Here is an 11,600-nt window from a genome sequence, read left to right as displayed (position 1 = left end):
AAAGATAAAACTACTTTAAAACACCTCAACTGATCTGAGATCAAATGTTAACTCCTTATTAATATTTATAATCCATATCAGGACTTACTGGGTTCAATGGTTAATCTGGTTCCTCTTCCAAAGGTGATTTTAGCTGCATTAGAATTCACACAACATGATGCACCATGACACAAACTCAGCAGAGAGAAGGAACCAAACCTCAGGTGGAAAAACTAAAGCGACCAAAACTTAAAATACAGATTTTTAAAGATAGATCTATATTTATAATATTTAAACTCCATATCAGGACTTACTGGGTTCAATGGTTAATCTGGTTCCTGTTCCAAAGATGAGTTTATATCCTCCAGCAGCATTCACACAACATGACGCACCGTATCACTAACTCAACAAACACACACATGTCCAAACTTCCTCTACAGAAAGACCAATTCAACATTTAGATCTCTGCTGTTGAATTAAATGTTAATTTTCTGAACAGTAAGGATACTGAGCTTAAATGTTAACTTTAAAATGAATGTTTGATTTTTTATATTCTTAAAGTGAACATGTTAGTGGTTGTAATAATGATATTTACATGAACCTACTGAAGTTATAATTCATTAATAGTGTGTGTTATTACTCACTTGGTTCAATGTGTAACTTTATCCCCTCTCCAAAGAAGAGTTTATATCCAGCATTCACACAACATGAAACCTCATAACACAAACTCAGAGAGGTCACTGAACCAAACCTCATCCAGAGAATCTGATTTAACATTTAACACGTCTGATGGAATCTGAAGTTTATTATGTAAAGTTTCCACAGTATGATTTCACCACAGCATGAATAATATTAAACTTACTGGTGTTAACAAGAAGTCTGGATCCTCTTCCAAAGATCATCTTGTTGTTTCCTGTCACACAGTCTGAAGCTTCACTACACAAACCTCTCTGAGAGAACTCAGCATGCAGACGATACACTGATTTACTTTGGACTTATCTTCAATGACTTTCTGTGTTAATGGGCCTGAATGAATCATTTCATCTCTTTCAGCAGCTTCTCTCTCCTCTCTCTTATAAAGAATGTTAAAAAGATCAGGTAGAGGATGAGACTCTCTGGACTGAACCACCAACAGAGACCCAGATCCAAACTGATCCAGACTTAGACGTTTACTCTCTGTCACACAAAACCAGATCTCTGAACACAAACACCTCTGATCCACTACAGACACACAAACACCTCTGATCCACTACAGACAGACACACAAACACCTCTGATCCACTACAGACACACAAACATCTCTGATCCACTACAGACACACAAACACCTCTGATCCACTACAGACACACAAACACCTCTGATCCACTACAGACACACAAACACCTCTGATCCACTACAGACACACAAACACCTCTGATCCACTACAGCAACACAAACACCTCTGATCCACTACAGACACACAAACACCTCTGATCCACTACAGACACACAAACACCTCTGATCCACTACAGACACACAAACACCTCTGATCCACTACAGACACACAAACACCTCTGATCCACTACAGACACACAAACACCTCTGATCCACTACAGACACACAAACACCTCTGATCCACTACAGACACACAAACTCCACTTTCAACATCCAGAGACCTTCAAACCCATTAACACTGACCAGAGGTCAGAGGGTTAAAGGTCAGAGGTCACAGAGGCAACAGGACCAAATATCACATCAAGAAACACAGATTTAAACTCTTTCTTAACGTTCGATTTAAACTGGATTTAAAAATGTACTTGTATCATATCTGGAGGGAAACACTCTCTCAGCATCTCCTGACAGATTTTAGAGTGAGTCCCAAAAAAATATTCAGATCATCAGGACTTACTGGGTTCAATGGTTAATCTGGTTCCTCTTCCAAAGATGAGCCTTCCTGCAGCATTATTATTCACACAACATGACGCACCATAACTCAAACTGCAGGCTCACACTCTGAACCAGAGCTCAGTAAGTTAAAGGTTATTTTAACATTGATAACTTATTTCCTGTTCAATCACAATATTCATCAAAGTAATCAGAATGTTGTTGTAAAATGTTTGTTTATAATTAAAGATTCTTCAAAATAAGTTTTTATAGGTTATGAATACAGAAATAACTAGATTAAAGTGATTTAACATTTCCCTTTTGTTTTTAATGGATTATAAACAGAAACGACGATCACACTGAATCTCCTGACCTGACCTACACAAGAATAAAAACCTGATGGTGATTAAAGTGTAAATAAAAAAGGACGTCTCCTCCCAAAGCAGCTACATTTATATTAACGACACTGTGGGTTAATAACATACTTAAAAACTACTCACTGGGTTCAATGGTTAGTCTGGTCCCCCCTCCAAAGAGGATCTTATAGTTGCCTCCAGTAATCACACAACATGAAACACCATGACACAAACTCAGCAGAGAGAAGGAACCAGACTGAATTAAAGGAAGTGCCGTTTTCAAATAAATCAAACTTTATTATAACAATGAGGAAAATTTTTTTTTTTTAATTATTGTTTGTATTTTTTGGCAGTTTTTCTTGTTTTTTTATTTTTCCAACTACAAATATTTTTTGTTATGTCAACTTTGATTTTATTTCTATTTTAACCATAAAGCACCAATATTCCTTGCATGACAATAACCAGGTATCCATGAAGGGTTCAAGTGTTTGAGTCAGTTTTTAATATTTAAAGACGCCTTACATAAATAATATTTAATATCTACTCACTGGGTTCAATGGTTAGTCTGGTTCCTGTTCCAAAGGTGATCTTGTAATCTCCACTAATCACACAACATGAAACACCATGACACAAACTCAGCAGAGAGAAGGAACCAAACTGAATTAAAGGAAGTGCTGTTTTAATATTTGGGCCTTTTTCACATATATCAGACTTTATTATTAAAATCAGGAACGTTTAAAAAAAGTATTATTGTATGTATTTTTAGCATTTTCTTGGGGGGGGTTTATTCATCAACTAAAAATATTTTTTGTTCTGTCAACTTTGTTTGATTTTATTTCTATTTTAACCATAAAGCACCAATATTCCCTGCATGAAGATTTTGAGTCGTTTATATCTTTTTGCAGAACAGTTTTTAATATTTAAAAAGCACCTTACATAATAATATTTAATATCTACTCACTGGGTTCAATGGTTAGTCTGGTTCCTGTTCCAAAGATGATCTTAGTGTTTCCTCCAGAAGTCACACAACATGAAACACCATGACACAAACTCAGCAGAGAGAAGGAACCAAACTGAATTAAAGGAACTTTTATTTTAATATTTGGGCCTTTTTCACATATATCAAACTTTATTATAACAATGAGGAACATTTTTTAAAAATATTATTGTTTGTATTTTTTAGCAGTTTTTCTTGTTTTTTTATTTTTCCAACTACAAATATTTTTAGTTATGTCAACTTTGATTTTATTTCTATTTTAACCATTAAGCACCAATATTCCTTGCATGACAATAACCCGATATCTGAAGAAGGGTTCAAGTGTTTGAGTCAGTTTTTAATATTTAAAGACGCCTTACATAAATAATATTTAATATCTACTCACTGGGTTCAATGGTTAGTCTGGTCCCCCCTCCAAAGAGGATCTTATTGATGCCTCCAGTAGTCACACAACATGAAACACCATGACACAAACTCAGCAGAGAGAAGGAACCAAACTGAATTTAGAAAAACTTAAAGCAACCAAAACTTAAAATGTCACATAAACTTACAGATTTTTAAAGCTAGATCTATATTAATAATATTTAAACTCCATATCAGGACTTACTGGGTTCAATGGTTAATCTGGTTCCTGTTCCAAAGATGATTTTATATACACCTCCAGCATTCACACAGCATGAAGCCCCTCTACATAAACTCAGTGAGGCAGGAACTGAACCAAACCTCTCTGAGAACAACAACAAGTTTACTTTTAGACTCCTAACAGAATCATCTTTAGAATATCTGTAATCCCTGTTTCTATCAGAGTGAAAGCACATGATAATAAATCAATAATCCTGATTAATATGTGCCGTCTGAACCGTTACACTGATGCTTTCCTTCATAATTAATGTGATTTTAATGGTTTATAAAAGCAAAGATTAAATCATGCTAATCTAAAGGAATCTGATCAATTTCACTGAGTCAGTGTTAAACCTAATAAAACCTTTAAATCTCTATAGTCTGGATTATAATCTGTGAGTACTCACTGGGTTCAACATGTAATCTGGTTCCACTTCCAAAGAAGATCTTATACTGACTTGTAGTAGTCACACAACACAACGCTCCATAACACAAACTGCAGAGCGATTCACTGAACCAAACTACATTTATAGAATCAACCATTTTAAGTTTTTAACATTTCACACATTAAATGTCAGGAAGAACGTTTCCTTTACTGGGTTTTGTTGGTCCATGCATTAGTTGGATTACTGTAATCCCCTTTCATCAGGCGGACCTAATAAGTCTCCAAAGACTCGAGCACATCTCTCCCGTGTTAGCATCTCCACACCGCCTCCCCATAAAACCTAGACCAGAATCTAAAATCCTTCAAAGCTCTGAATGATCAGACACCTTCATATCTTAAAGATCTCATAGTGTCCCCTCTAGACCACTACGCTCCAACATGCAGACCTGCTCATCGTACCTAGGGTCCGGGAGGCAGACCCCCTCTCTACTTTTAAGAGTAGGCTTCAAACTTTCCTTTTTGATAAAGCTTATAGTTAGAGCTGGATCAGGCTTGGACCAGGTCTTAGTTCTGCTGCTATAGGCTTAGACTGACACACTGGGATCCTGTCTTTCCCTCTCTCTCCTCTCTCTGCCTGTCTCTCACTTTAACTCTTCCTGTCCCATTAAAGTTACTAACCATAGACCGACCTGGAGTCCCTGAGCTCCCTTGTCCCGTAGGTCGCTGCTGTGGACTAACAAAGACTGCAGCTGACATGTTTTTAACTCTACTCATTAAAATCAAAAACATGTAATGAATAATAAATGACATTTCATAGTTGTGTGAGTATTTAGTTTTAAAGTAGAGACTCTGAACTCTGTCATTAAAGTTTTTAAAGTTCCTGATCGTACTCATAACTTACAGAATTTTAAATGAATACATTAAATATGTGAATTAATATCATACTTCTATGTTTTGGTGTCATCACTAGTCTCCTCATTATGAATAAAATCAACTTCATGGATTTATTTTTCTGATAAATCCTTTGATTATTAAACATCTGCAGACGTGTTTGTGTTTTCCTCTTAATTTTAAATATTTTGTGAAACTCTTTTAAAGAAATAAATTCACATTAACTCTCAGGTCTTCTTCTTCCATTCAGCTGACTACACCACCCGCCTGTTTAACCACCATGGAGTCCAGAGCCTTCAGCCGGTCTGCCCCCCCGCCTCTGGAACTCCCTCCCAGCAGACATCCAGAACATCGACTCTCTTTCCATTTTGAAATCACATCTTTATTAAACGGTCATATTCCCTCTGATTACTCCTCTTCACTGCTCTGATCTGACCCTGTTCTTTTTATTTGTATTTAATCCCACTGGATCAGGCCGTGTTGATTTTATCAGCTTCATTTTGTTTTTTAAACTCTGCCCTGTACGGCGACCTTGAGTGCTCAGAAGGCGCCTTTATAAATAAAATGCATTATTAATATTATTATCATTATTAATGTCTGTCTGAATCCCAGGGTAACGTTAGCATCTTGCAAATAAAACAAGCTGGTCCCAAAGTGAAGATGATGTACCTAAGTTGTTGTTGAATATTCCTCGGGCTGTTTCTGATTTTAGTTTAGTCTTTCTAGAGGAGCGCTGTTTTAACCTCTGGATGTTAATGAATCATTTCTCTGTTCCCTCAGATCTTTTAATCTTAAATCAAACATTGTGATATTAGATATTATAGTTTGTATAACTTACTGGGTTCAATGTTTAATCTGGTTCCTCCTCCAAACGTGATCTTTTCAAAAGCATTCACACATCATGAGGCGTCATAACACAAAGTCCAACAGGAGCTGAACTGAACTCTGAAGAAGTTAGACTTCTGTTTGAATGTGGAAGAAGAATTATCAACCTTTCCTAACCACGGACACATTTACTTTATGTTTTCATTTTAATATTGTTATATTTTTATGCATCATCTTTCTTGACATTAAGAGTTCTTCTGTTTGATTCTTACTTTTTAAATGAACGCCTCTCTCCTGAACGTGTGACTCTACATGAGATAAAAACCTGAGAGAAGCAGAGTTAAACTTTATGTCTTCATCCTCCTGCAGATCAATAACACTTATATTTAAAGACACTTAAGAATAAATAACATATTTAAAAACTACTCACTGGGTTCAATGGTTAGTCTGGTTCCCCCTCCAAAGATGATCTTATTCAAGCTCCCAGAATTCACACAACATGACGCACCATGACACAAACTCAGCAGAGCGATTCAACCAGACTTCAGCGATTTTACATTCATGAAGTCTTCTTTCCATCAAATCATTTTTCTTTCATTAGATTTTCTTATGTTTAATATTTCTCTTCAACAGAGGACAGACACTGATTAATGCCATGATGCTTACTAACAGATGGAGGACTTGATTTTCATTCTATGTGCTGTTTGTTATTTTGGCCCAACTAAGTTTCTAAATATTTTTTGAGATTATTTTAAATTTGGGGAAATCAAAATACTTCTTGGTATTCTTTCAACAGAGTTAAATTTTCAATAAATTAATCCTTCTTGAATTTGTTCTTGATTGTGTGACTGAAAGTTTGAGCAGCTGTTTTCAGTCAGTCCAGATAAATACAGGTTGTTTTTTGTTTTTGTGATATTGCTCCAGTTCTGTCTGAATATATAACAAACACAGCAAACACTGCTCTGAAATATTAAAACATATCACTCTACTTACTGGGTTCTATCTTTAATCTGCTCCCACTTCCAAAGATGAATTTAGTTCCACTTCCAGCATTCACACAACATGACGCACCATAACACAAACTCAGCCGACAAACACACACCACCAAACTTCAATTCTAAAATATGAATTTAACATTTACATCTTTGGTGAAATGAAGAACGATCAGATTAAAAAGTGCATTCAGGAATATATATTCACTGAACAGGAGTTTTCTGAATCTTAAATATTCCTGGAATCTGAAGTTTTCATTTTTAAGAATCCTTATTTTAACATTTTCTTTAAAATATAATGTAATATATATTTTATAGTGTGTGTTATTACTCACTTGGTTCAATGTGTAACTTTATCCCCTCTCCAAAGAAGAGTTTAAATCCAGAATTCACACAACATGAAACCTCATAACACAAACTCAGAGAGGTCACTGAACCAAACCTCATCCAGAGAATCTGATTTAACATTTAACATTTAACATTTCAGACGTCTGATGGAGAAACCACATGATGTTAATGTTGGGTCTTTGTTAGTAAGAGAACATAGAGTCCGGTCTAGACCGGCTCGGTTTGGACAGAGCACTCTGCACTCAGAACAATAATCTAAACTTGATATTTTAATAAATATGAAGCTCAACATTGAGTACAGTTTACTGTGAAGTAGAGCTTCAGTCTAAATAAGGATAAAATGAAACATCAGATCAGCAAATATTTAATTTCTCAAAGTTTCCCACGACAGGATTTTCACCACAGATTACAAAATATTAAACTTACTGGTGTTAACAAGAAGTCTGGATCCTCTTCCAAAGATCATCTTGTTGTTTCCTTTCACACAGTCTGAAGCTTCACTACACAAACCTCTCTGAGAGAACTCAGCATGCAGACGATACACTGATTTACTTTGGACTTATCTTCAATGACTTTCTGTGTTAATGGGCCTGAATGAATCATTTCATCTCTTTCAGCAGCTTCTCTCTCCTCTCTCTTATAAAGAATGTTAAAAAGATCAGGTAGAGGATGAGACTCTCTGGACTGAACCACCAACAGAGACCCAGATCTAAACTGAAGACTTAGACGTTTACTCTCTGTCACACAAAACCAGATCTCTGAACACAAACACCTCTGATCCACTACAGACACACAAACACCTCTGATCCACTACAGACACACAAACACCTCTGATCCACTACAGACACACAAACACCTCTGATCCACTACAGACACACAAACACCTCTGATCCACTACAGACACACAAACACCTCTGATCCACTACAGACACACAAACACCTCTGATCCACTACAGACACACAAACACCTCTGATCCACTACAGACACACAAACACCTCTGATCCACTACAGACACACAAACTCCACTTTCAACATCCAGAGACCTTCAAACCCACTAACACTGACCAGAGGTCAGAGGGTTAAAGGTCAGAGGTCACAGAGGCAACAGGACCAAATATCACATCAAGAAACACAGATTTAAACTTTCTCTTAACGTTCGATTTAAACTGGATTTAAAAAGTTAACTTGGTTTAATCCCCTCAGACAGATTTATGAGTCAAATATTTTCAAATCAAAGATAACTAAAGCTTTAAAAAAAGTGTCCAAATTCATAATCCATATCAGCACTTACTGGGTTCAATGGTTAATCTGGTTCCTCTTCCAAAGGTGAGTTTATCTGTGTTAGTATTCACACAACATGATGCACCATAACACAAACTCTGCACACTAACCAAACTGATTTAAAGGAGTTTACTTTTTAACATTTGGGCCTTTTTTATATAAATCAAACTTTATAATCACAATCAGGAAGGTTTTAAGAATCCACACTGCTGGAGAGGTTTTTTTTTTTCTTGTTTTTGATTCTTCAACTACATTTGTGTTTTTTGTTATGTTAACTTTCTGTTTTATTCTATTTCTATGTTAATCATGATGAACCAATAACACCAACACTTATCACATGTACGTCTGAACCTTAACAACATAAAAACCTGATTCTAGTGAAGCGATGAGCGTTGAAGAACTTTAACATCAAAATATATTTTTGTTAAATAATGTTTGAATAACTACTCACTGGGTTCAATGGTTAATCTGGTTCCTCTTCCAAAGATGAGTTTCTGTTGCGCCCCAGTATACACACAACATGATGCACCATAACACAAACTCTGCACACTAACCAAACTGATTTAAAGGAGTTTGCATTTTAACATTTTTGCCTTTTTTGTACAAATCAAACTTTATAATCACAATAGGGAATTAAAAAAAATATTATTGCCTTTGAAAAAGTTTTGTTGTTTTCTTGTTTTTTTGATTCTTCAACTACATTTATGTTTTTTGTTATGTTAACTTTCTGTTTTATTCTATTTCTATGTTAATCATGATGAACCAATAACACCAACACTTATTACATGTGTGCATAAAACATCATGACAATAAAAACCTGATTCTAGTGAAGTGATGAGCGTTGAAGAACTTTAACATCAAAATATGTTTCTGTTAAATAATATTTCAGTATCTACTCACTGGGTTCAATGGTTAATCTGGTTCCTCTTCCAAAGGTGAGTTTGCGTGAGTTATCATTCACACAACATGATGCACCATAACACAAACTCAGCACACTAACCAAACTGATTTAAAGGAGTTTCTATTTTAACATTTGGGCCTTTTTTGTATAAATCATTATATTAAAAATGTTTGTATTGCCTTTGAAAAAGTTTTTTTGTTTGGTTTTCTTCAACTACATTTTTTCTTTTGTTATGTAAACTTTGTTTTATTAAATTCTGTTAATCATGATGAACCAAAAACTCAAAAACTTATACTCATACATTTGAACCTTCATGACAATAAAAACCTGAATCTAGTGAAGTGTTTAAATTTTATATCAAAAGATGTTTTTGTTAAATAACATTTCAGTATCTACTCACTGGGTTCAATGGTTAATCTGGTTCCTCTTCCAAAGGTGATTTTATCTCCTGTCCCAGTATTCACACAACATGATGCACCATAACACAAACTCAGCACACTAACCAAACTGATTTAAAGGAGTTTACTTTTTAACATTTGGGCCTTTTTTTTTTTTTCTTCAATAAATCAAACTTTATAATCACAATAGGGAATTAAAAAAATATTATTGCCTTTGAAAAAGTTTTGTGGTTTTCTTGTTTTTGATTCTTCAACTACAAATATTTTTTTGTTATGTTAACTTTCAGTTTTATTCTATTTCTATATTAATCATGATGAACCAATAACACCAACACTTATCACGCATACCACAATACAAACTTGAATCTAGCGAGGCATTTAACATTTGAGATCAAAAGACACTTTTGTTAAATAATATTTTAGTATCTACTCACTGGGTTCAATGGTTAATCTGGTTCCTCTTCCAAAGATGATTTTATCTCGCGCTCCAGTATTCACACAACATGATGCACCATAACACAAACTGAACCGAGCAGCACACTAACCAAACTGATTTAAAGGAGTTTACTTTTTAACATTTGGGCCTTTTTTATATAAATCAAACTTAATAATCACAATCAGGAACGTTTTAAGAATCCACACTGCTCAAGAAGGTTTTTTTTTCTCCTTCTTGTTTTTGATTCTTCAACTACATTTGTGTTTTTTGTTATGTCAACTTTCTGTTTTATTCTATTTCTATGTTAATCATGATGAACCAATAACACCAACACTTATTACATGTGTGCATAAAACATCATGACAATAAAAACCTGATTCTAGTGAAGTGTTTAAATTTTATATCAAAAAGACACTTTTGTTAAATAACATTTCAGTATCTACTCACTGGGTTCAATGGTTAATCTGGTTCCTCTTCCAAAGATGAGTTTTGTTGTACCACCAGAATTCACACAACATGATGCACCATAACACAAACTCAGCACACTAACCAAACTGATTTAAAGGAGTTTACTTTTTAACATTTGGGCCTTTTTTTTTTAATAAATAAAACGTAGTAATCCCAATCAGTCATTTTCTAAAATCAACAACTACCTGAGAGTTGGGTTTTTTTTCTTCAACTACATTTTTTTTTTGTTGTTGTTATTTTAATTTTCTGTTTTATTCTATTTCTTTGTTAATCATGATGAACCAATAACACCAACACTTATACTCATACATTTGAACCTTCATGACAATAAAAACCTGAATCTAGTGAAGTGTTTAAATTTTATATCAAAAGACACTTTTGTTAAATAACATTTCAGTATCTACTCACTGGGTTCAATGGTTAATCTGGTTCCTCTTCCAAAGATGAGTTTTTGTTGCCCCCCAGTATACACACAACATGATGCACCATAACACAAACTCTGCACACTAACCAAACTGCATTAAAGGAGTTTACTTTTTAACATTTGGGCCTTTTTTGTATAAATCAAACTTTCTAATCACAATCAGGAAGGTTTCAGGAATCCACACTGCTGGAGAAGGTTTTTTTTTTCCTTCTTGTTTTTGATTCTTCAACTACATTTATGTTTTTTGTTATTTTAACTTTCTGTTTTATTCTATTTCTATGTTAATCATGATGAACCAATAACACCAACACTTATTACATGTACGTCTGAACCTTAACAACATAAAAACCTGATTCTAGTGAAGCAATGAGCGTTGAAGAACTTTAACATCAAAATATGTTTCTGTTAAATAATATTTGAATAACTACTCACTG

This window comes from Notolabrus celidotus, chromosome 15, assembly GCF_009762535.1.
Source record: "Notolabrus celidotus isolate fNotCel1 chromosome 15, fNotCel1.pri, whole genome shotgun sequence".
In the NCBI taxonomy this organism is placed as follows: domain Eukaryota; kingdom Metazoa; phylum Chordata; class Actinopteri; order Labriformes; family Labridae; genus Notolabrus; species Notolabrus celidotus.
The sequence above is the reverse complement of the archived record's forward strand: the minus strand, read 5'-3'. Positions refer to the sequence as shown.